General features: G+C 44.2%; 1 protein-coding gene across 3 annotated transcripts in view; it reads right to left on the bottom strand.

Moving 5' to 3' along the window:
* Positions 1-26,483, bottom strand: part of SEMA6A (semaphorin 6A) — a 121,034-nt gene that overhangs the window by 60,684 nt on the left and 33,867 nt on the right. The gene's annotated exons all lie outside the window — the stretch shown is intronic.

Genomic DNA, 26,483 nt, shown 5'->3' on the forward strand with positions numbered 1-26,483 from the left:
CATTTTCCTAAATCTTAGAAGTAAAACAGTCCCGTTGGGGCTACTGGATACAGTGAAAGAAAACTCATAATATAGTAAATATCAAATAATTCTCAGGCATATTTCAAGTAAGTGTTGACCTACTGGGGAAATTAATGTAAAATGGAGATGTCTTTTCATCTTTCCAGAGTAGTAAAGCCTTTGAAATAGCCTGCCAAAGATTTTTTTTTAAACAAAACTATTTTACAGTTGTCCATCAATCATTTAAGATTTGTGTGTAGAAAAGCCAAACTTAGTAACTTAGGTGTCTTTGAAAGTTAATTTGGAAAACAAAGTGCTAACTTGTGCTTTTTTGAACACCACTTAATATTAGATACCTATGTCTCTCTTCATGCCAAAAAAAGCATTAACAAGTCCCAAGTGTTGCATCACAACTTATAATTTCAGAAACACAGCTGGGTCTTAATCATTTCTTCAGTCGAAAAGTGCACATTAATTAATTTGCTTTATCTTAAAACTCAAAGAGGAAGAGATGTGGAGAGAAAAGCCTAAGCAATTCTGTATCTCCATCTCTGATGTGTAGATTAAAATTAAACTTTAAATGCTTTACTTGTTCTCAGGGGCAATCCATTACCAAGAGATATAAACATGTATTTACAGCCAGGATAAAGGCCACAGCCTACTCATTCATTATTTATTTGCCAGTTCTTCCTATCCTAAAGCTTCTGAATGCAAAGGGCAGAAGCTCTGAGGTGCCCTTCCTTGCTTCTCATGTCTGCCGTGCAGTAGAGCGTTCCAGAGGAGAAGTCAACAGGAAGAGCAAGTAAAACATAGAGCAGACACCAGTCAGTTGACAGTTCAGATGAGAAAGTATATGGCGAAGAGTAAGTGGCCACATGTACCAAGGGCTCAAGAGCGCTATTATAGTATTATATGGAGCATATTACCTCCGAGGGTTTGCGGCATGTAATGGAAGAATAATGGAGGTGCAAAAGGCTGATTCTCATTCCTTTAGAAATCTTTGGGAATACAAGTATACTTTTAAAGATTAATTTTTCTTGACATGACAAATGAGGCATTGTCCTTCCACAATTGCATTCATCTTTGTACAAATGTCCTGCTATTGTATATCTCCCAATTTTAATTTTTTTCCACATAAGATTGCAGGGGTTAGACGGCAACCTTCTCAAACCCAGAAGCTGGCAGTTAGAAAAGTGCATGCAGAAGAAATCCATTCTGCAATTCAATGGCTTTCTTTATTTCTTCCATCATGGCTGAGATAGGTTATTTAAATATCTCCAGGTTTACAGAAGGGCTCTACGCCAGGAAAAATAGCTGTTTTATGTGTCTTTCTATCATCAGATCATCAGGTTGTTAACATGTACATCATATGGGTAAGAGTGTTCTGGCAGTGCGGGCTCATCTTGGCCAGTCCACACCAGCACTTTGCAATTGTCTTCAGCTGAGGTTTTGATGTATTATTCCCTTCCTATACAACTTAGGGCTCTAACCCTTGTAAATATGCACACAATATATATTCTTGTTGAAATGATTACTTTGTGGAGAGATCCCAATTCAATCACAGTGTCATTTCCCATCCTGCAGAACACGGGCTGGGGCTGTCTGCTATGACTGCAGCAATACAGACTTGCACCAGCCCAGGAGAACAGAGCAAAGAGGGACTTTGCATTGAGCTCAAAATTTTGCACTAGCTGGGCTGCTGCCATTAAAGAGGTTGTTTGGTTTTGGAAACGTTGAAATGTGCTACCCACATCTAGCATATTTATAGACATTCGCAGACATTCATTGACTTCCCTCTCTGTGACTGCTTATCTAGGCTAAATATGACTTAGACTTAAGCAGATACCCAGAAAATTAGATAATGGGAAAACTGTCAATAACGAAGATTCTAAACAAAAACATTTACTTCAAAAGTAAGCTTATGATGCCTGAATTTTCCATTGAATTGTCTCAACCTTCTAACTATTCTTAGCTTGAAGGGAAATGGCCATAGTAAAATTCACGATTACTATTAAGTTATAATCCTACTCTTCCCCAACCATTCATGGATAACCTTAAGAACCTTCTTAATTTTAACATGCATCTGCTTGGTGAATTTATTAGATCTATTTAAGGTTCATCTAAAATTAATTATACAGCTTTACTCTGAATCATTTGGGCAAGAATTGTGTTGACTTTCTACACAGTCTGAGCCCAGACAAAAATTCTTTTTACGATAAGTTTTCTCTTACAGTTTTTAAAACCAAACTGAATAATGGAACTGTGATGCACACATGGTGTGACTGGTGTCTGCCGTGAGCTAAATGGGACTGTGAAGAATGCTAGTTGGCCAGGAAACTAGCCATCAGATATTCCTGATTGAGAACTAAACAAAAGAGGCAATAAGGAGGTCTGTCTGAAAATCCTGTGACTCCATCTGCGTTGATAATTGTTTTTTAAAATGATCAAGTATTTTCAATAACTGGAGTTTCCACCCCCACCTCCACCTCCATTCCCTTGTCATATAGCAGGTCATTGTGTCAGCAAAGCATGAAGCAAAGGGACATCACCAAGACTGGAAATGATCATGAAGAAGACAGAGAATGGGGTCATAAATTGCCGTATCTTACTGCTGACTAGTCAGGTTAATTTCTTAAGAACCACTAGGGCTGGGAAGCCATGACAAGCCTACCTGGACAGAGTAACGCTTACACTTACCCTAATACTAGTGCTGGTCTGCTGCCCAACTATTCCCCCAGATCCTGCCCTGAAAATCCTACCCAGGTTCACAAACTGGTGGGACCTGGCCAAAGCTGGCTCACAGAGAAGGAAAAAACTGAATTAGTCGCCAAGGTTTAGGGTGGGAAAAAAAAGGTTAACATACAACTCCACATTTCTGGCTTCTTAAAAAAGGAAATCAGAGGTGCGGCTTGGCTGGTCAAGGCTCCACGTGGCCCACACTCCAGAGCTGAGCAGTGAGTGGCTGCCCACAGTAGACGGCGCGGGCCACTCTCTTGTAGCAAATCATTCCCACCACTCTCCATCAACTTAGGAAGTCATCTCCACCTGCCAACCTCTCCTGCGCTGACACCTGAAGGCTCAACGGGCAACCTCCACGGCGCTCAGGAAAGCACGTCCCCAACCGCTGCAGAGGGATTTTGCTTCTCTTTCCCACTGTCTGCAGGTTGCTGTGTGTCAGTCTAGCAAGCGAACCTGCTGGGACCCAGTACATGTACACACAAATGAATGCACACTGCTTGCTTTAAATACCCAGGCGGGCCGCTTCGTACACTGTCTCCATGTTCAGCTGCAGAAAATGGTGCCTCGGTGCACCCGGACTTGCACTTGGTTGTACGGATTTGCTTCTGATTTGCCACAAGAGCATCTTCTATGATATTGGCATCCAATGACTATTTTAAGAATCAGTGGTAATGATGAGAAAAAAAAATATTTATCTGGAAACTTAACAAATGCTAAATGTTCTTGATAAAGACTGCTAAGTGTGGCCTAGAAATAAAGCAGAAATGATGGTCGTGGCACCTTTTTTCCCAATGAGGAAAATCATTTACAACCACGCTTCAGTAACTCTTTTAGAAAGGACATTTTCTGCTGACATGCTAGGAAGTTTAAAAAGTAATCAGTAATTCACACTGTCATTAATAGCAGGAAGGACACACTAACCATGTGACCCTGGGCAAGTCACGTGGCATCGCTGACTCCTAGTCTCACCTAGGAGTAAATGAAAGGACATATGTAATGGACTCTGAAACTCCTCTGGGCTCTGAGATTGTGCAATTCTAGGCGATTCTGTCCCAGTGAAGAGGGGAGTGAGTATTTGGTGTGATTAGGGAGAACAGTACATGGAGTGACGTGAGCCAGGTCACTCGACCGTACCCACTTCCAAGGTCACAGACACCACGTGGAGCTGTGGGTTAGGAGGAGGATCGGGAGTTGAGGCCTCGCAGGTACTGGTGCTCCACGCAGAGTTAGGGCCGTGGGAAATGCAGTGGGGCTCTGGTGGTACCCGCATCGCCCGCTCTGAGATAACGGCAGAGGTTCAGCAGAACACGCTCTCTGCACCTGGGCAAGCGCACCTTCCAAAAAGGACAGGGCTAATTTTTTCCTACACTCTTTCCTGGCTGCCTCTAAACTCCATGTGGTTTGGCAACTCTAGCGGTAATGAGTGGGTCAGGGAGTGGTACTGTGCGTGGCAAGCACGAGGGGTGCAGTAGGCTGCCTCTGAGGTCGCTATCAGCACATTACAACAGGCACAGCGTGCAAGTTGTAAAAAGTTCTTCCAGCCAGTGAAAAAATCCCAGCACGGGACGCAGCCCAGTTTGAACATCAGGACAAAGTTCAAGTCCTGTAAGCAGTTCCAACGCAAAGAGACTGCTGCTGTTACCATTTAATCATATTTCGGAGTTTAGTTGGGTTTTACACCAAGGATAACATTTTCATTTTTATTGCTCCAGCTTTCTGACCTCATCATCTTTGTCTTTAGAACGCGACTGTCTTTAAACATCTGAAATGAAATTGGTGTCAAAGCTCCTATATGAAGTCCAGCTATTGCTAATATTATAGGGGAGCAGGAAGAGCAGACGGTACGAACATGGGATTTGAGTGTTTCTGTTCCACTTTGGGAAAATGCTGGAGGTTTCTGAGCCTCAGTCTCCTCCTCTTTAGAATGGATAAAATAGTGTCTCAAGATAGGTTGTGAGATAATGCACATAAACATTGTAGCCTTCAGTAAATTGTTTATTCTGAAGTTGAGATACTAAAAATCACGTTTTAATAGCATTTCTTGGAATTATTTGAGAAAGTCTCAGGTAGGCCCCAGATAACAACGGCATGTTCTACTTCAGTGGGGGAAGCAGCTCCCTTCTCCACCTCCCTCTCTTCTTCCAGGTCACTAATCTGCCCCTTCCTGGGGGTGGGCCTCTGGGAGAGGCAGAACCTGTCTCAGGATAGTATAATCACATTACGTGGTTTTTAAATGGGAATCATACACTCCCATGCATGGGAAGGAAAATGATGTGGAAAATGAAGGAAGGATGGGGTGGAGGTTTACTGAGCACCTCTGTGTACAAAGCACATGTGCATAGTACTTAATCCTCACAGCAGCCCAGGGAAACAGGCCTTATTATCTCCACTGTGCATGCAGAGAAACTGAGGCTCAGGGAGGTTAAGTAACATGTCTTGGTGACACACAGTCTGTCACAACACATCAGTAAAAAGGGGAAGCCAAGAGGCAGACCCTGGTCTATGTGGTGTCAAAGTCTGTGTCCCTCCTCGGACAACAACGAAAGAGGAAAAGAATGAAGGCTGAAAAGAGGAGATGCTGGCATAGATGGAAACTGCACTTAAGTTAATAGTGAATATAGGTTATGCATCTATGCTTACGTGGACAAAAGGCTGAAAGTCCCTAATGGTTTCAGTAATAAAACTCTATAAAAGGAGTACATGGTTGCTCCAGACATATAGGCATACAAAGGCTCATTCCACTTTACGGCCCTGTGATTGCAGGCTTAAGGTGAGAGAAAGGCAAATGCTTCTCAACCACAGTTTTAGGAGGAAGTGATTGTTTCGCTGACATCACTGTGTTAAGTGGAACTGCTGTGTGCTTGCAGTCTCCTCCAGAGTGGTGATTTAAAGTTAATACGTCATAGAGAACAGTGTCTGTTCTGAAGGGAGAAAACCAGGCTGCCTGCCTCAGGAGCTGGTAGACAAACAGACCTGGACACCCCACAAGCCAGAACAAGGGTCCAGAGAGAGGTAGGGAAGCAGGTGCTGGAGCAGAGATTCCAGCTTACGGATGCTGGACACCCACGTCACAGAGATCCAAACTGCTGATTCTTCTTGCACCAGGGGAACATTTCGATAATGGAGGGTCTAAATACCAGATGTCCTTCATGGGCCCAGACAGGCCCGTTGCAAGGACTGCAATGTTAGGAGGATGCTTCTGTCCACAGGACGCGCAGCCAGGCTGCAGAACTTCCCAGACGGAATCAGGAGCAGCTTGGGTGCACTGATCCTGATTGAGACCCCCACTGCACCCAGTCTTTGGAGACCATGTTGGCCACCTGTTAGGTCATATTTGCATTAAGGTACACGGTTCATGCAAATGAGAAAAATAGCTCTAGCCCCTTAATAAAGCATTTGGTCTTTCTTTCCTCCTCTTCTCGGCCATTAGCCGAGACATAAAAGCACCCATTTCAGAGGAAAGGGAAATGCCAGAGACCTAACTTCAACACATTTTGGAGAATGATGATGGCATTCAATGGAGTATAATAATAAATATCGACTGTGTGTAATAGATGTTCTATTTTAGATCTGAAACCACTGTCACAAAGCAGCAGAAAACAGCTCTGAATCTGTAAGCCCTTTCAAAAAAATTTTTTTGGGTAAAAATAAAGGTTGGTTACCAACCACCTTTTGAAGGGAGAGGGCCTGTCTTCTCTTTCGGGTGATTCTTTGTTACGGCAGTTGTCTCAGCACCCCCGCCCTGACATACACACTCCTGAACCAGTGCGTTTACTGTATTTTGCTTGGATGTTTTCCACACAGTCTACTGATTCATTAGGACTCTGCAGCTATGGTCATGATCTTCACAGCCCGAAAATATTGTGGCAAACTATCTTGATCTCAAAAAGCTGCAACGGGCTCAACCATGTTCATCAGTGTCACACCCCAGCTTTCTGTCATCTCTACCTTTTTCAACTGTTACCATATTGCTGAACTGAAACATCTGCTCCAGAGGCAGAAACAAATACCCCCTTTATTTTACTGTAAAGGAAACCAAGGCCCCGAGAAGTGAGGTCACTTGCCAAATGTGGTGCAGCTCAAAAGTGGCAAAGCTGAGCAGCAATTGAGGACTCCTGACTCTTGCACTGAGCTCAGTCCCTACACGCCGCTTTCAGAAAGGAAGCCAAGACTCATTCATTTCTCCTTGGCTTGCTGCCTGACGGTCATTACGTCCATCGCCTGATTTCCATCTTACTGATGCCCTGCTTTCTGTTGGGAGCCAGACTGTGTGCTAGATGCTGATGCAGATGGGGATGGGGAAGAGGCGCCCCCAGCCCCCAGGGTCTCTTCAGGAGGTGGGCCTGATGGCTCCTGCCCACTGTCCCAAAAAAGAACACATGGATAAACAACAGTAAGTTCACAAAGAGAAATAAAAATTCTGTCCGGTAGAGGTATGTGGCTGGGCTGATCAGAGAAGACCTCTGGTGGGAGACAGCCACCCCCCCACCCCCCACCGCCGGCAGGTTGCGTGATGAAGGCTCATTGTGCACTGGGAGGGCAGGAAAGGATTGGGTGTGAGCTAAGGCGTTTCAGGAAGCGAGATGCATTAAGGGGGCGTGGCCTCAAAACAGTCTGGCCTTTGGACCCTCAGGCACAGACCATTTCATCCTTTGCTTGAAGACTTTCAAACTTGTCTAGAAAAATGGAATTTTTTTTTCACTTCATCCAAGGTTGGGTTTAAAGAATTATAACTGAAAATGAGGATCATACCCAATTACTTTTTCCTTCAAAGAATATAATAGAAGAAGAAGGAGCCAGAGGGAAGCTTTGTGGCTAAGTCTCAGCATACCGGTATTTATTCGTTTGGGGTGCCAGTGATGTGCGTTGTTTCCACATTACTCTCCCTAGTTTTCTAAACATTTGTCATTTCATTAGAAATGAAGCAAAGGGCAAAAATCACATGACTAAATTGAAGGCACTTTTCCCCAGCTCTTAGGAAAACTCTTGCAGAGTGACTTTAAAGGGAGCAAATTAGAGATATTAGTGATGGGAGTTCTCCACGAATCTTTGTCAAAATCCTGAACTGATTAAACCAGAGCAACCGCCGATGATTGACAGGACAACTCTCCCTAATAATTTCTCCTCTGCTGGTGCTCATTGTGGTCAATAGAAAACAAGATCTCCCAGCACAACTCTCCCGCCTGCTCCTCACCGGGCCTGGGATTGTTCAGGCTTAGACAGCTACAGGGATGTGCCCTCCCTTCTAGAGGGGAAGTCACCTCCAAACACAGCTCAGAGAAAAAGAAGAGCAACCTGCATGGCTCCCCTTATTTGAGCTTCGAAAAACAGTCCCAAATAACAGTATCAGCAGTCACAGGTGATTGAAAACTTTGACCGAACCCTACAAATTCTTACTGTATTTTTGGTAAAAAGCCTTCAGATCAGGGACTGAAAGACATTTCCTTGAACTCAACTCTTTGAATGAGGTTCTCTGGTGTTCACTGCATACCATCTTTCAGTGTATTTTTTGTCTCTTGCAATGAGTTCTGATGCTCTGCCAGCACCCTGAAAGCCAAAAATAGAGTGTATATTTGACTACAGGCTTCTAATTGTATAGAGAGACAGAATCTCATTTCAGGATCTACTCCATAATAAAGCACGATATTGCTGACTGGTGCTTATCAGTGAAATGTCTACACACACAGTGGGTTATCTTTAAGTCTACATATGTCTAGACAAATGCAGAAAAGAAATGATGGAAACAATTTCTCTTAAATTTCCACAATTTCGTTACATTCTTTAGGAAATCCATTTCATTATTCACTGGGTTTGGAGATGTCTGCTTTATGTCCCAGTGAACCAGACGAAAACAACAAACTCATCCATTTAAATTTATTTAATGTATTTAAATTTATTACAGAATTTGGTAGGTACTTGCTAAGTTTTTCTGAAATTAGTATCTTTACTGGCTTTGTTTCTGTTCTGTACACATAAAAAAAATGACACATTAGGCTGGTTTGATTTACCAAAAGCAGGTATCTGCTTGAATTGGGGTAAGAGGGCACCCATTCACTAGTTTCTCTTTTCAAATCTAGTCATAATACTCCCTCCAATGTTCATTTGTTTTTAATGTGAAATCCTACCCTTGAAATTAATAACTGCTTCCAAACATCCTGAAAGTATGCTTCCTTAAGGCCAGTGAGGGTACGTTCCAAGAAATTATGGGTCTGTTTAAATGTCTCTACCACTTAATGACTTGATTCCTTATATAGGTGACTTAAAGGTCACCGCACAGAAACAAATCCCAAGTCCTGTGGACTGAGATGGAAGTGGTCAGCATCTGGAGCGCCTGTTTTGGTAGTAGTAGTAGTTTTTCAAAATGCCTTGCTTTTCCTGAAATTTCAAGAAAAACAAGATTGGCTTTTCCCTCTTCCTGTGATCTGGATGAAGCGAGTTGGTTTTCAAAATACAGGTATACATTCCTTGCGATTACAATCAACCGCAATCACCCTGAAAACCAAAAGATTTTTTCTATTCATTTGGTGACACAGCTTGACCTAAATCGGCATGAGACCATTTATCATTTATCATCTTTATTTATCCTTTTAGGATGAATATTTACACATTTCACTTCAAAAATATTCATGGGTATGACCACTGGATGTTATTACTCCCATTGGGGTATATGTCCCATGTTACTTTTCTAAAATCCGAAAATGTAAAGTTCTGAAGCACACCTGTTCCAAGGGTGCCAAAAGAGACTGGAACTGTGCTCCTTTCTCCCTGAAGAGATTAAAAGTAGGATAAAAAATGTGGGGAACGGAGAAGAACCTGTAGAGCAGAATTCCTAACACTGGTTTTGCTCAACCCAGGACTCTCTATAATTATCCCAGGTGCGCTGTGAGAGTCTCAGAATTAAAAAAAATGCAATCTGATTTCATGTTTTTTTTTAAGGGTCTATCATACTTTACTTCAAGAATAGAGATCAGGAATTGCTGACTGAGTCATCTAGTCTTAATTTCCTCTGTCCTGACAGGTACAGGCTTGCACAGAACCAGCAATGCTCATAAAACAGAGGTGATCTTGGTAGAGGGGGTCTTAAAAGCCCTGGCGGGTAAGCAGGGACATCCAGCAATGGCTGGACTGACCGCCTCCCCAGACCCTGCAAGCCCTGGCCTGGGAGAGCTTCGCTTGCCCTCCCAGCTGTCAGCCAGCTACAGGCTGTCGGGCTCCCCCCCTCCGTGTTCAGTGGGGAGACCACACAGGCTTTTTCATGCCAGGGGGTGCGGTTTCTCCAAAGGAAGAAGGTCTGTAACACCTGCAGCCTAGAATCTCTCTCTCTCCTCCATGGAAGGGCCGTGGTAGTGGCTTTTCCCAATCTCTGTATTCAGGGGGAACTGTCAGCCAGCAGTATCAGCCCTCTGCTTTGTTATATGTACCTGCCTTTAATTTTCAAATACCTGCAACTTGCTTTCATAGATAATATCAGTAAGATGAAGGATTAACTAATAAAATGAAGAACTTGAATTTCAAGACTATCTTGGGAGGGCAACTGTTATTTTGGGCACTGGGTGGGGATGGCAGAGGAGGAGGACATATTCTCTTCTTCTCCGAGGGGCCCCTACACAAACTGTCTCTCTCCTTTCTTTCTTAAATGGACACTGGCCATCAGGCACAATGATAATCAGTTCTAATGCTAAGATAAAATAGAGGTAGAATGGTTAAAAGTGGGTAACCTGGACACAAGGTTAATCACTGCAGTCCAAATTATCTGAAGGGAAAACAGCACATGGATATTGCCAATTAACTTCTGAATCTAAAAATCGATCAATCAATCAATCACAGTTCTCATAATTAATAGCATAGCAGACATTCAGTATAATTGCTCTCTGTGAGAAAGACCAGAGTTGGGGAAAAGTGAAATTATCCAGTACTTGTGTGTGACAGGCAGAAACCAAATTAAAGTGCTGAAGGGCAGACAAAAGAGAGGTAAAAAATCTGAGAGAAAGTGAATGTGAGACCCGTGCCCAGCCCAGCAGGCCTGCCCAGGCAGCTGGTCCCCCAGGACTTCACGAGGATCCCTGCATGCACCTGCTCACTTCTTGGGGAGGAAATGGAGGTGCTGGAAAGGCATAAATGGCTCTGAAAGCTGCTCATCCCCTGGCTACTGGAAAGCACAAGCACCGAGGTCCATCCGGCACATCCCAGCTTTCACTGCTAAGGACTCTAAGGTGTGAGCGGTGACATGGAAAAAACATGGTTATGGAACACACGGAGAGGGAATAATGCATGAACTTCTTTTTGAAAGAGAGATTCCCCAGGTTCACTTTGAATAACTCAAAGACTAAGGCAGAATAATTTTCTACTCAATAGCAATATTCTTCCTGTTCAGTTAACACAGTCTTTGTCTCTCCAAAGAGTTAAAAAAGAAAAGTCATTCTGGAGTGTTATGCAAGAATAGGCAGATATGTTCCTGGCGTATCTATTTAATCAGCCCCTCCCAGCAGCACTAAGACATGAAAGACTCACAGTCTCCTCCAGGGTCTCCAGTGAGGAGGGAGCGAAGTGCTGAGTGGTGCCCGGGCAAGACAAACTGAGGGACAGATGGTGACATCGCCTCCCTCCCACCAAAGGTTCTGAAGGAGCATTGCTTTTGTGTATCATGGGTTACTTCTTTAATTACTTCTTTAATGGTTTGGAAGTTACCAGTAAGACCGTCAGACATGAGAAAGTACTGTACAAGCTTTATTTTCAGTATTTGAAAAAATAAGAAACTGCCTTTGTTAGTGGCACGCATTCACTCATCCAGTTACTGGAGAAATGGTTGAGTCCACCATGTGCAAGCAGGCACTGTGCCGGGACAATGGTGGACTGAGAGAGGACGTCCAGGTATGGATTCTGTACCCAAAACACATGCCAGATCTGTCCACTTCTCTGCACACTACCCACGACCACCTAACCCCCTCCCGCCCACTCCCACTGCAGCAGCTTCCTAATTAGCCTCCCCCCTTCCTCCTAGCCCTCCACCATAGATCAGCTCCTGTCCTCTCCTGCATAAAACTCCCCCATGGCTTCTCACTGCATTTAGAACAAGATGAAACCCTTATCCTGGGTGCAGGAAGTGCCACCTGACCCCATCTTATTTCACCCCACCATTTCTCACTCTGCTCCAAGCCTCCTGCCTGGCTTTCCTCAAACACACAGCTCTCGTTGCTGCCTTAAGGACCTGCCACCTCCTCTGCTTGGTGAAATGGTCCCCCCCCAACCCCACCCTAGTTTTCATATAGCTGGCTCAGCTTTGTCATTCAGAACTCACTGAAATGTCACTGTCTTGAAGAGGCCTTCCCTGACCCCGAAAACAACCAGTGCCTTTTTACTCCATCACTGTATTCCAAGTTTCTGTAACGGATGTGATGCGCCCCTAGTTGCTATTTCTAGTAGGAACGGAAGCTTCGCATGGGCAAGTTTGCCATGTTGACCCCTGCATCTCCACATTCTGAACCAAAGCTTACTCCACAGTGAGCCCCGAACAGATACCCACTAGCTATGAACGCGTGTTACCCTAAGAAAGAGCATCAGGACAATTTCTGACAAGTCAGCGTGAAAGGAAAGTGGAGGTGCACAGGGTGAGGATAGGCACTTTCAGATACCCGAAGAGAAACCTGGGAGACAGTTGAGGGCAGAACTAAAATCAGTGGGCAGAAACTATAATAACCCTTATTCTGTGCAAAATAAGAGGGACTTGATAGTAGTTCCAGTAACACAAGCATGGGGTGGCCCACCCATGGGAGGCTGGATGAGTGCTGGAGTGGAAGGAATACGGTCCAGGAGACTGAGACATCGGATGTGGGGCTAGACGAGACAACATTTAAGGTCCCAGTGGAGAGCCGGACTGCCTGTGATTCTTGGATCCTCAGACAAGTCCCCTCCCACGTCCTGAGGAAGCACTGCTTAGAGCAGGAAACCACAGATGGTCCGGCAAAATCCTGCTGTTGACGCAGGCTCGTGCTGGAGGCTGCCATAAAGCACTGTTGATGAAACATGCCTGGGATCAGGGGAGAAAAGAGAAAGTCTTTGGGCTTTGGCCAGGCCTCATTCCTTCGGGATCCAGTCTGACCAGCTTGTATATAGGCAGGAGGGTGGTAGTCAAAAAGTATGTGTAAGAAGAGAGACAGTTACAACCTAATGAGCATCGCGGCCAGTAACCAGAGGCCCTGTGGGGTGGGAACATGCAGCATCCATACTGCCGGCTTCTTCTCATCCATGCAAAGCTCAGGGAAGGCCCTGCAGTGTGGGGTACAAAGTGAAGCTCTGGTGTGTGGCCTTCCTGGGGATGGATGTCAACCTCTGGCTTGTTACTAAGGCTCAATTGCCAATGACATACAGAGCCCAAGAGATGATTTAACTCCACTCTTGTCTCAAATCCCTTCCCAGTGACTCATAACTTTCTCCTGACACCAAAACAGCTGGGCCAGCCAGCTGGACAGAAGACATCCAGATGTTGCTAGCCGGAGCCGGAAGGGCTTACAGGGATCTCATCTGCGCGTTTGGCCCAAAATGCCTCAGTGGGCTACAGAGTGGGGGTGTTTTCCCCTTCGCACACAAGAGGTGGGTGGGGACGTCAGCTCTGCCGTGGACCATCTCTCTTATCCTTCCAAACATCTGTGTCCCCGAGCAAGCAGACAGTGCTGCAGCTTCTCTTCTTCTGGAACCGGGAAGCTTTAGTTCTTTGGGGGATGTTATGTCGTTGAGCCAGTCCCTGTGTAGGAGGTATGAGAGGGGGCGCTCTGGCCAGAACGTACCACCCACTCAGATGTCTGGGGCTTGAAACTGATCTCAAAGTGGAGAACGTGTGAAGGGCTGAGAAGCTCAAGGAGGCACTGGAGGTGAGGGGCAATAATGACAGGATCTTTGCTTCTGAGAACAGGAGTTAAAACAAAAACAAAATTAGATTAGTTGATGATACACCAGAAGAAATGTGGAATATATATATATGGATTTTACACATATATATTCCATATGTATATGTGTGTGTAAAATCCTCATTGGACATGGCTTGCTTCAACAATATATTGTACATGGAAGGTACTTGTTAAATATTTGTTGATTTTGGTTCGGGTGGGTTAGGATACATCTAAATATCAGCACATTAAGTTCTACAGTGATTGTAAAGGGGCGCTTTTTAAAATGAAAATTGAAATATAAGCGAAGACTTATCTTTTTTAAAGTATTGTGACTATTTCAGTTCCATCATACAAGTGCTAATAACAGTGGTTGTCCCTAGAGAGGACGACTGGGGGTCAGATGTGGGAAAGAACCTCACGTTTTATGTTGTACTCTTTTATATTTTTTTGAATTTTTTTCTTGTGCGTATGTTTCATTTTGGAAACAGAACAAAATTAGTTGTTTTTTAAAATTTGTGTCTCCAGAGGCAAACCTGGAACTCAGGCCTACTGATACCTGCCAATTCCCAGAGTTTATCCCAGGATCCCGTCCCTTCACAATATGTGCAGCCAATAGTAATGTTCCAGAATACCGGAGGAGGGTGAGGGATGTTCATAGGCACTGTGGTGTCAGTAATGATAACTTTAGTTTATCTGTTATGCAGGTGGATATACACATGGTGGTGGTAGTTCACACAACACCATAAACCCGCCTGTATGATATTGGCTGCCCAATTTATTAGCTTTCAATAAAAATTTAAAAAAAACCTCAAAGAGGCAGGGCGCTCTGAAGGCAAATACAGAGAATCCGCTGAGCTCAAAGCAAAATACCCTTCATATTTTTTATTTTAGCTTCCATGATATGAACCCATGCTGTGTATGGGGACCTTCTGTGTTCTTGTCTGTGCACGTGCACTGCCAGGCAGTCTCTCCAGCCTCACTGCCCTTCTCGGCATTCACCTCCCATGGCAAAGGAAGGCCAAAGGCTGCTTCTGAAGCATCCCTGAAAGACACCCCACTTTTAAGCCGAATGAGTATCCCCTTCTTGGAATGGTCACTTTAGACTGTCCCAGAAGGTCTGCTCCCAGAAAAGAGGGGACACTAACTAAACTGGAGAGAAAGCCAGACTTCATCAGAAGAGCAGAGGGCAGAGTTCAGGGGCTCCCAGCACATCAATGCATTTTACCTTGGCATCCCTTCCTGGGAGGTGAGCTCCCGGGGACTCTCCCGGGGAGAGTCGATGTCAGCCACTGTGAAGCTGCCTCTTGCTGGGTCACACTATGCTCTTCTCCTTGGGGCCTAAGGTCTCTCACTGGGCTGTGAGACAGTCGTTTCTGCTTCCAATTTCAACTCCAGCTTGAACCTTGAAGGGAAGAGCTGCCATTGGAACATGGGTGTGCTCTTTTCCTCACTCCCCTAGCACACGCTGCTCTGCCCACAGCTCAGTGCAAAAACATATCAGACTCTGGGCATAAACCAGGGGTTTCCCAACTTGCCTGTCTACTGAGATTGCCTGGAGAGCTGCGCCAACTAAGGATGCCTGGGTCCCAACGCCCAGAGGTTATGCCTTAATTGACCTGGAGGTGGGACCTGGGCTTTAGAAATTTTAGTAGATCCCCAGGTGATTCTAGTGCACAGACAAATTTGGGAACCGCTGATATAAACACAGATGGTATCCGAATTACAATCGTAATCCCTTCCATTTCAGTGCCTTCAGCTATGTAGCCAGGGATAATTAATCATGATTCAAAAAACTTGTGCTTGTGCCAGCTGCATGGAGTGGCTTTTAAAATATCTGAGTCTATTGCATGCCTACCTACCCTTGTGCCAAACCACTAACAAAATAAAATTTAATCCATTAAAAAGTACAGGGAGCCACACAAAATTTCTTTTCCAGTATGGCGCTTGCAAAGTATTTTTAATGTAAACATGGGACACTAGGTATGTTCTCTTTTATGATAGAGTTGAAATAAAACAGACCTAATTAACCCACTCAGATGCTACGGAGCAGAGGTCACGTGAATACTGCATTAGGAAGCCTATCTTACAGGCCTTATCAAAACGGCTTCTCTTCAACCGTGCCCGGGGTAACCTGGGAAATATAAATTTTGATTACTGATTGCTGCATTGTTAGTAACTGACTATATATCATCAGTAGTTGGTCACCAGTGTCAGCCCAGACTTAATTATCTCAGCTGAAGAGAAAGTAACCCCATGAAAGAAATGTTTTCCAATTAAAGCAGCAGAGAATATGTGATCTGTCTCTTTGACGATACCAATTCATACTCCTTTTCATGTTATTTGTATTGTCTTCTTTTCCTCATTCCAAGCTGAGCTGGGAATCTCAGGCTCCCTAACAAGAAACACATAAATATCAAGAGGGCAGCTGTCAGAACTTTATAAAAAGTCATGAATAGTCACCACCAAAACACAACAGTAATTACAGTCTCCACTAGCAAATGCTGCAGATAAGGTTAAAGACATCTTTCAACATAACCATTTATCTTTGCAGGTTCCTAACCTCTACAGAATGTGTGTATGATTACGTGAGTATATATACACACACACTTAATTTTTAGAAAATATATTTTAGGTGTCAGATGTTCTACGCTTTGCCCTAGCTATTGTTTCGATGACAAGTAAGATGCTTTCCTGCTAGTACAAGAAAAATATTTTGAGTAAAGATCTAGGCAGAGCTCTCATTCTTAACTCTTCACCTTTTCCTTATTTGCTTTTACTACTGTTAGTTTGTTATTTATCCAACTGAGTATCTGTCCACTTGTCTATCTAGGTAATTCTTCATCCCAGGAGCAAGCAGAAATACTTGTTTTCTCTGTCACTAACTCGACCCAGAACACAGGGTTGTTCCAGAGTCTTTGAAATTTGGGTTGTTTCAGAAGATACTTATTGAGCAACTGCTGTGTGCCAGGCCTGTTCTAGGCACTGATTATTCCTAATTGAACAAAAGAAGTCTCTGCTTTCATGGAGCTTATATTCTAATGGGTTTCCACCCCATTCCTTCTGTTGGTGGCCAACTGGCCTTGAGTTAGGAATTTAGTGTCCGTAAGACTCAGCTTCCTCCAATGTAAAGTGGGATAATGGTGCTTTCTCTTCATTCAGGTGTTATTTGGACTAAAAGCCCTGGGCCCATAAAGCTGTTTAATAAATGTATGCTTCAATTTTCTTCTCAGTCACCTTTGAGCTTGCTTGGACTTGGTGTTGGGAAGCTCTTAAGTATTCTTATGTTTCAGCATTTTGAATTTTGTATACTTAGACATCACTTGTTTTTTAAAAGTACTTCCTCATTGCAGTTTTAATCTTCCCTTTTCCCCAAACTTCCCAACCACAGCTTTCTGTGTCTGGCCCTGGGGCTGCCCACATCTTGTGTTCCTTATGCATAGATGCCGTTCGGAGAAGATGGTAACTATAGTTTGGTGCTTAACCAAAATTTCATGGAAGTTTAAATTACTCTTTCCAGGAGGGAGGTTGCACTTTTTATTATTCAGGGCCATGTCAGTGTAAGGAAGAACAGCCTGTGGGCACTGGTGTGAGTCATTATCTGCTTGGCTCATAGCCCTCTTCCCAACTACAGTACAAAGACCTCAAAAGGACGGGCCCTTTTACAAGAGACAATAAATGGAGCATTTGTTGTCTATGTCTGAGCAAGGCACTGTCTCAGGCACTGTGGCCAGTACAAGGAGGAGGGGTGGCTGATGTACCAGCACCTGAGCAGGAAGCAGCAGTAAGAAGGTCTCTGCAGTATTCTCAGCCAGCAGGTCCAGGTGAGTGCCTTGCCCCAGCACCTTAGCTTTCCTGGGCCCAGAATGATCATTATACACAGGGTTTCAATGAACTGCATGCAACAATAAGGTTGAGAATTTCTCACAGTTCAGATGAATTGGAGGATGTGGATAAAATGAAGGTTTCTCTGGCCAGGATTCTCACCTGGCCATGGTCGGCTTGCTCACTACACACGTGTGGGCAATACATTGCTATTGGCTCTATATAAAGAGCTCTGCCCAGTGCTCTGGGCAACACAGTGGCAGGGCTGCGAGGCTGCAGGAAAGCAGAGCAGAGGCTGGAGTGGTGGCAGCACCGAGGACATAGGCCCAGAGGACAGCTGTGCGGGCAGAGGGGCCCAGAGGCAGAGACCAGCTTGCTGCATGCAGACTCGCTGTGAGTGGATGGGATTTTAGTGACTAACCTGCCCTCGTGGAAATAAAGTTGCGTATAACCCTTTCACCTCAGAAACGTCCTACTATCATTTTCTTTGGTCACATTAAATCCATAGTGAACTTGCCCGGGGCTGCGAGGGTGAAACCCATTGGCAAGACAGAGGAGTTTGCAAGAATGACTCCAGCTGAATTTTCTTTTGTTTTCTTTTCTTCTTTCCTGATCTTTTGTGTCCTGCAACCCTCTTTCCTAGGCCATGATGTTTTCTCCACTGCCATCCCCTGCTCCCCCTCCCACTTCTCTATCCCATTTTTTTTTTCTGCCCTGGGAATTCCTACCTTTCTGGTAAGACACTCTTCAAACATCACCTCCTCTGTGAAGTCTTCCCTGATCCCCATTAACATTAATCACTCATGTCTCTCTCTTTTCTTCCGCATAAAGAGCTCTATCATAGCAACCAAATGGACATAGTTTGTTTACTGATCGGCCCACCCCCGCGAGGCAGTGAACCTAGCAAGGGCTACAAATGTCTGATGGGTAAATAAATGAATCAGCAAATGAATAATCGAATATAGACTCTCTGTCCTCAGGATTTGCAGTGTGTGTGGGAGACAGATACATCAATAACAAACTGCAAAACAAAGTACAAATACATATGTACTATAAGAAAAATGTGACACATTTTAAGTTTCAGTTTTTCCAGAAAGGTTTAGATTTACTAAGCTCACTTCATAGTGGATTGGGGGCCTTGAAGCAGTGACCAGAGATGGCACCGGACTTTCTTTTTTTAAAGGCCTTGGTGCTAGCTGGTCTCTGAAACCCTATTATGTCTACACACTCTGGTAACACACATCAGACTGATGCAGCCTTTGCCTTTCAACTTGCAAACACAGGCTCTTGAAAAATACATGAAATGTAAGATGATGGTATGCACTCAGTAAGGGGAAGACCTCCACATTCTGTAAGATTCCTGAGCTAGTTATAGTTACATGGCTGACAGCATAGCTGAAGTGCACAAAAAGGGAAGAAATTGTTACCTTGAGTAAAGTAAATTTTGCATTCCCCAAGTCCTGTATTATTAAATCTGCTCCCTTAATATTGCATTAGAGTAGATCTTTTATTCAATTATATGGACAATGAAATAAGAACTGAGAAATACAGCTGGCCCAGAATCTCCTGGGTGTGAAAAGATGATGATATGTATTTTATGTACTCCTGACAATGTTGTTTAAATTGTTATGTAAAGCTCCTACCAGCAAAATATCAATTCAAGCAGAGGTTAATTCCTCACTGTCTGACTTGGCATTAACATTTGCCTACAAGAACTAAGGAATTGAACATTTCTACCCCAAAAAATGGGTGGAGTTGAATCCTCCAAAATGCTGGATAAAGAAAATTGAACATGGCCCAAGGAGGATTATTGCCAAATGCAGCAAATGGATTTGGGGCTTGCTAAATAAAATACATTGTTTCTAATGATTCAGTGCAAGGATATATCAAGGCCTTTTTCCTACATGTAGGGAAGTGTTTCTCATCTTAGTGCTTTCAAAAAGTGATCTTTTATACCCAGTAGGCCACGAAGAGGTGAAAGTATAACTGGGATTGAGAAGGAAGTCTTATCCACACGTCTTCGTCTGAGGGCTGATGTTCTCGCTGTGTGCTATGAGAAAGGGGTCAGTAACATGGACTGTTTCATGTCTCTTTGTCAAACCTGTTGGTCCTAATAAAGTCAAATTATTCATCTCAGGCAGTTAGAGTTACAGCATGGCCTGAAAGTCAATAACAACTTTCAGTTTAAAGTCAACCCTGAGACCACAAAACCTTAGATAAGATTAAATTTTAACATCCAAACAGCTTTCAACTAATCAACAGGCTGAAGTCCAACTCAAGTATCATTAATTTAATAACTCAAGTCTTAAATACTACAAGGCAAAAGCTTATTAAAAGAGGAACAGAGATGAAACTTAGAGAACCAGAAAAAGGTGGGATGAGGAGAAATAAAACTTACTGCAGGATGTAAGCTGTAGATACAATTTCCTTTAGATCATATCATTTAAGTGAATTTAGCTGTAAAGCAATTTATACTCTCCAGGATCACTAGAGGTTAAACACCTAATCAACAAATGTGTAGCCCCTTCTACCGCTTCCTTTTCCTTTATTCATTTCCTTTCTTAACAATTGCATACTATTCTTAAGTGATTACCATAGCACACAATCTCTTTCTCATTTTCCAACTTCATCCTTTGAAACCAGAAGTCAGTAACAAGCCTTCGTCAACTTCCTGCCGTGTTTCTCACTTAACCAATATAAGGCAGATTTCTGGAAGTGCCCAGTTAGAGGCAAGTATGCCCACAGGGACTCCAGTCCCACCCATTCTCATTTGCCTTTACAGTATGAGCTGATACTGCGGAAGCAGCTGATGATCAGGAAAGCCAGCTCAGGTAGATTACCTTAATGAAACAGATGACTTGGTGTACATGAAAGTATATCTTTGAACCTGACTAGGCTCAACTATCCACTCAGCTGATGAGCCTGTGAAAAGACCCTGGCAGAGGTTCATCCTTCTGGCACTGTAAGCCTTTCTGCAGCCCTGCAACCTATCTTTCTGTCCAAAAATGAGGTAGAAGCTTAAGAGCTACAAAGCTTCCGAAATGCAAACAGCAGCAGTTGCCTATCTAAGTTGTGATGGATGGTACACGAAAATACATGGCTACTTCATAGATATTCTGGCTTGCAGCAGATGAAGGATCTCAACCTTTGTGCTAGGCAGATAGCCAGAGCATTGTGGGGAACTGCTGTGGCTCTATAATTTATCCAGCCTGATAATCATCCATTCTACTGCTGTGAATGGCTGGTACCCAGGGACTTTAATTTCACTGTCCCCCTCCACCAGATAATGCCTGACCCTGTGTCACTTTGACTGTGAAACACACTGAAGGAGACAAATGAGTTTTTCTCCGACTATGTTAAATTAACTAATGAACTCTGGTTGTGAAACTGGCATAATAATAAGCCATGGCTGAGCTGCTTCTGGGTGGACATGTAGGCAGTCCCTAAGTGGTTATTACTCTCAGGCATTAAAGCGAAACAACAACAAAAAAGAATCTGGCCAGTGTGAACAAAGAATCTATCTAGTGTAAATAGTGGTTAACCAAATACTTTATATTTCGGCCAGTTATTTTGGTATCTGAAGACACAGCTATCAGAGAGCTGTTACAAGGTCTGAGACAAGAGATTAACTGAGCAGTTTAAATCAGCATTTCCCCCTTTTCTTTGAGTGCTGTGTTTTGTTTTCCTAATCAGAAGGTGGCTATAATTCAGTATGGCCATACATACATCCATTTGAACTAAATTTTGTAAATCTTAGGTATCTTAGAATGAAAGTAATGACTGTTTACATCACTTTCATTCTAATAGAAAAGGCACTGTTGCTTCTAGTAATTGGTAAAGAACATGGTCATCTGCACAGTTGGGTAACTGCAAATTCCAGTGTTGTAGCTCTATGGATTCTCCATGTGACACACGGCCTTGATTTCTAGTAAGTATTTTTCTTTTACTTCTCTAAGATATTATGGGTTTCATTTTCATGCAGCTGAAAAGATAAATGCCCTTTCCCATGTTCCCATCAGAATTCTGTGTGTTCTGGGAGGTTAAAAAATTATAACTCAGCTGTTCCATACTGTATTAAGACTGAAATTTGGCATCCCAAATGTGAATTTGTTTCCAAAAGGAAACAGAATCTGTTAAGTTTTTTTCTTTAGGGAGGAAAAATATTTTAGAAGCTTAAATTATTTTTTTAAAGGCTCATATGTTTTGTATACAATTTTATTTATAACCCTTTGGACTTCTGAAGAGTAAAAATCTGTATTAACCTAAAATTTTTACCCTTAAAAACAGGCTACTGAAAATATCCAAGTCGAAGAACCCTTCTTAATCAGTGACCAAAAATCCTGCTTGCCTTTTCAGAAGGGGGTCCCTCTACCCAAGAGGAATTCTTTTTTGCAAAATAATAACATTTTATTGTGTATTTACCATCCCTCAAGCTGAGATCTCTTTATGTGTACTGATTCATTTAATCTTCATACCTTAAGATAATGTGCTGTTGTTATCCCCCTTTTATAGGGGAGTAGACTTCCCCAGGTCACACTGTGGATAAAATGAAGGTTTCTGTGACCAAGATTCTCAGCTGGCCCTGGTTGGCTAGCTCACTACACATGTGTGGGCAATGCATCGTTATTGACTATATAAAGAGCTCTGCCCAGTGCTTGGGGCGACAGGGTGGCAGGGCTGCAGGAGAGCAGAGCAGAGGCTGGAGTGGTGGCTGTGCTGAGGACAGAGACTGGGATGGCTGTGCGGGCAGAGAGGCCCAGAGGCAGAGACCGGCTTGTTGCATGCAGACTCGCTCTGAATGAAAGAGTTCTAGTGATTAACGTACTGGGGAAATAAAGTTGGATATAACCCTTTCCCCCCAAGAACATCCTACTGTCATTTCTTTGGTCACATTGAATCCATAGTGAACTTGCCCGGGGCTGAAACCCACTGGCAAGACACATACATACGCATCAGTAAGTGGGTCTGCACGGATCTGACCCCAGGGCACGCTGACTCCAAAGCCTCCCTTAGCTACTATGAATACCACTCTCTAATCACAGTCATTTCTGAGTCTTAAATTCACTGCACATTTAGTGAGTGCCTGTTAGTCTGTGTGCAGGCATTGTACTGGAGGTTAGGCGGGCAAGACGGGGAGGGTCTGTAGTGGAGAAAAGAGGGAACAAAGTTTTGAAAAAAACACAATTTCTACCATAATTTCATGGCCCAGATGAACAGAACTCAGGGACTATAATACAATATAACTCTGCCTTTTCTGAGTGGTCCTCCCAGTCTGGGGAATCGTGGGGCCTGACGGTCAGTACCTCTGAACCATTTGGGTTCTTCTGGACAGGACAGCTGCAGGCCCAGGCCCAATCTGCTGCTTCCACCGAAGGCATTTCCAGGGCCACATTTGTAAAATGCCCAGACCCAGTGGCAAAAGTCCTCACCTGTGTCACAATGCCTTGCTACCATCCCTCAAACTCCAGGGGGTGTCAATCCCAATGCCTTTAGACGTGATTGCTTTGAAACTGCTGGCTCTTAGCACTCTGTCACTCACCCTTAACCCAGTTGTTAAAGTGTCATTAGCAGAGACCCAGACAGAGATGACAGGTGTAAACTGTTTATAATTTACAAGGTGCAGGATCAGGTTTCTCCGTGCCCTTTGCCGACAGCTCACAAACACACAGGGCACACCCAGGACCAAGCTGTCTGGGAGCAATCGAGCCTTTTGAGCCCCTTCAACTGTTCATTCAAACTATGCAAAGCTGTAAGTTCATTTCTAAGTCACCATTTCAGAGTGCCCTGTGCCCTAAGTAAACACACGTGCCTTGGAATACTCTGAATGCTCTGTCTTTTCTGTGCTATAGATTTCCTCTTTGTTTTTCCTTCTTCTTTAACCGGTGGTGCCCCTGAGCATCAGAGATGGCAGATTGGAAATGACTAGCTTTTAGAGAGACTGGTTGTTCTGTACGTAAATGTGGGATTCCTGGCGCCTTTTTAGTCAGTTCTACTCAGCTACCTTCTACATTTTTCAGTGCTGACATGTTTCAGTAAAACTTTGACTAACTGGAATACTTGGGGGAGGGTGCTCTGATGGAATTATTTCCTGGCTAAACTGAAAGTTATTTCAAAAGCCCTTGTTATTGAAAATCTTTCCAAAGCACATCAGCACACTTTTCTCTGGAGTGAGGCAGCACTGCTGCAGAAAAATTGTACAGGGCTGTTTGGAGGGGCTGCAAAACGAATTTAGCAAAGCTGCTAATGGGCTCTTGAGTTGTTTCTCTTGCTTAAATGCAGCTTCTCTCCAGATTGTTGGGGCCACTAGGACTCCAGACCCTTACTGCTCTCTTCAGAAGCTCTTTGCCTGCTTCGGACAAAGACCTCACTTCCTACCAGGCAGATGAAACACAGGCCAGGAGGCCATCTGCCCTGCCCTTTCCTTCTGCACACCTCCAGGCTCCATTTGCATGCTGTGCCCCCTCACCTGGTGTCTCTGCCTCCCCCCAGCTCCCCTAGGAGGCTGCACCGTCTTGGCCCTTTCTCTGGCCATTTCACTCTGTCCCAGTCCACTGACATGCCCATAAACATGCCTGTCTCCCTTCTCCAAACAAACTTTTCTCTTTCCTTTTCCTTCCCTTGAAGGTCAATTTCCTCCTTCACCACCAGGGCCAGAGCAGCTAAGACCTGCACTTCTGTCCTGACCTGCATCCACTCCACAGCTGACGTTTCCCTTCCCCGGAACTGAACCCAAAGTACCCTGGCAAAGGCCATCAAAGACTAGCTGGCTGGTCCAGCGCCTTCGCCTCCTGAGCTTTGTTGATTCGTCCTGACTACAGCTAGAATTCCTTCCCTTCTCTCCGTCTCCACTGCCGCCACGATTGCGCTGAATTCATTCACGTGCAGAGCACCGATCAGACCTTGTCCCTCCTCTTCACTGCTTCTCAGGCACTTGGAACGCATGCAGACTCCCCAAGGCTGCAGCCCTGCATGCTCCCTCCTGGGGGCCCTGCCCCCACCTCACCACAGGCCAGCCAGACAGGCTGCTGGGTTCTCAAACACCCCAGCGCTCCTTCTTGCCTGGAGGTCTCCTCTGCCTGCACAGCTGCTCCCCCTGGCTTCCCCGGCTGGCTCCTCCCCCTGCAGGTCTTAGCTCCCGTGTTACCCCCTTGGAAACCCCTTCTATGATCAGACTATGTGGGTTCCTGACATGCCCTCTCCTTACCATAAGGCTCTTTCTCATGGTGCCTCATTCTTCCCCTTAATGCTAGTGAAATAGGAAATGGGAAATGGGAAATGTATTTGCCTGCTTGCTGCTTGAATTTGCCCTCATAAGACTGTGAGCCCCGTGAATCCTTGCATCTGTCATTTGCTGCCAGACACCCAGTGCTGAAACTTGTATGAGGTACAGTTACTGTGTGAATGAATGAATGAACAGATGAAGACTATACTTTTACAACAGAAGTCTTTTCTAGAAGGACTACAGACACCTAACCAGAGACATAACTCAGTAAAGAGCAACTGAAGAAATTCACCTTTTAAGCTTTCTAGCATTTGAAATGTCTTGCTCATTGTAGGGAAAATAGAAGTTCCTATGGCCAGGATCCTCCCCTGACCCTAAACTATTTGATGATGTAACTGGCCTGCTGCTAGGCTACTGCTTCCACACCCTAGGCAATAAGCTATTACTGACTGAGTCACTATGTAAAGAGCTCTGCCCAGTGCTCTGGGTGGATGCAGACGGAGGTGGATTACGGACCTGCAGACTGCTGGATGCAGATGTGATTCCTACTGCTGTGAGAATAAAGCCAGGTATAAACCATTTTACCCCAAGAATGTTCCATTGTTATTTCTCAGTCTCATGGAATCCATAGTGAACTTGCCCAGGACTGAAACCCTCAGGTGCAACACTCATCTTTACAGATGTGTAAATCAGGCCACTCAGCCTGGAGAAGAAAAGCACTTCACATACTGAAAGTATGTGCCCTTTTCTAAGGAAATGAAGTTGTAAAGAAAAGCATAAGCATTGTTTGAAAGTAGTGACTGACTAGGGTGGCCTGAAGGAAGGAAGGGGAGCAGCCTTGTTAGAAGAAGCCCACTAACACAAGGCAGGGGAGTACAGAACTCCAAGAAGAAGTAAGCTGATGAGGGGGTAATCTTACCCAGCTGGGGAGGCTAAAGTTAGACCGAGGAATAAGGTCACTGACCTGGCTGGGAAATTGGTAAGCTGGGTAGCAAGTGGGATGCAGAACTGCAAGTATGCACAAACACAAAGCTGGCTTTGCAATGGTTAGGGCGAGAGGCCAGGAAGGATTTGGGTGGAGATGAATAGAAATTGCAGTGATAAGCAAAAGGCAGTGATGTACGGAGGCTGTTGTAGGCAGCAGGAGTTTCTTCATAGGTGGGTGATGTTTGGATTCTGAACGCTGAGAAACTGTGATCGAAGTAGTATGACAGGCATCCTAATACTGCATCCCATAAGAAACAGGGTGATTGGGGTGACGATGCTGCGGATGGGAAGGTAAACTGCAGGAAAGAAGGCTGAGCCAACCTGGGGGTGATAACGAGTCACAGACCATCAGCTGGGGCTACCTGGAGCCCAGAGAGACCCACGCACACTGAAGTCCTGCTCGTTCCAACACACCATGAAAAGAGGGGGCCGACACTGAGTTGAGGGACAAGTTAGGAATACACAGCACCTTTCAACAAATGTTCAGCCTTTGTAAAGGTCACATTCTAACTACAGGAGCAGAGCTGCTGCCTAGGAGTCTCCGCCTATGCATGATTTTGTAAAACAGGTTAAACCCACTCCCTTGATTTTCCCATACTTGGTCTTCTATATCACTCTAAAGCAGGAAGACATACCAGTCATTTTGTACGGCATTTTATTTTTAAGGCATTTTTTAAAAACATGAAAAAATTAAATGCTACCCCTCAGATGACTCAATCAACTCGATCCTATTTACCCAAGAGGAAGTGATTTCAGATAAAGATGCCCACCTGGCTCTGGTTCATTCAGCATTGTCCACTTGAACATAATTTTCTTTACAAAGGTAA

Source organism: Manis javanica, chromosome 14 (assembly GCF_040802235.1).
Source record: "Manis javanica isolate MJ-LG chromosome 14, MJ_LKY, whole genome shotgun sequence".
NCBI classification, from domain to species: domain Eukaryota; kingdom Metazoa; phylum Chordata; class Mammalia; order Pholidota; family Manidae; genus Manis; species Manis javanica.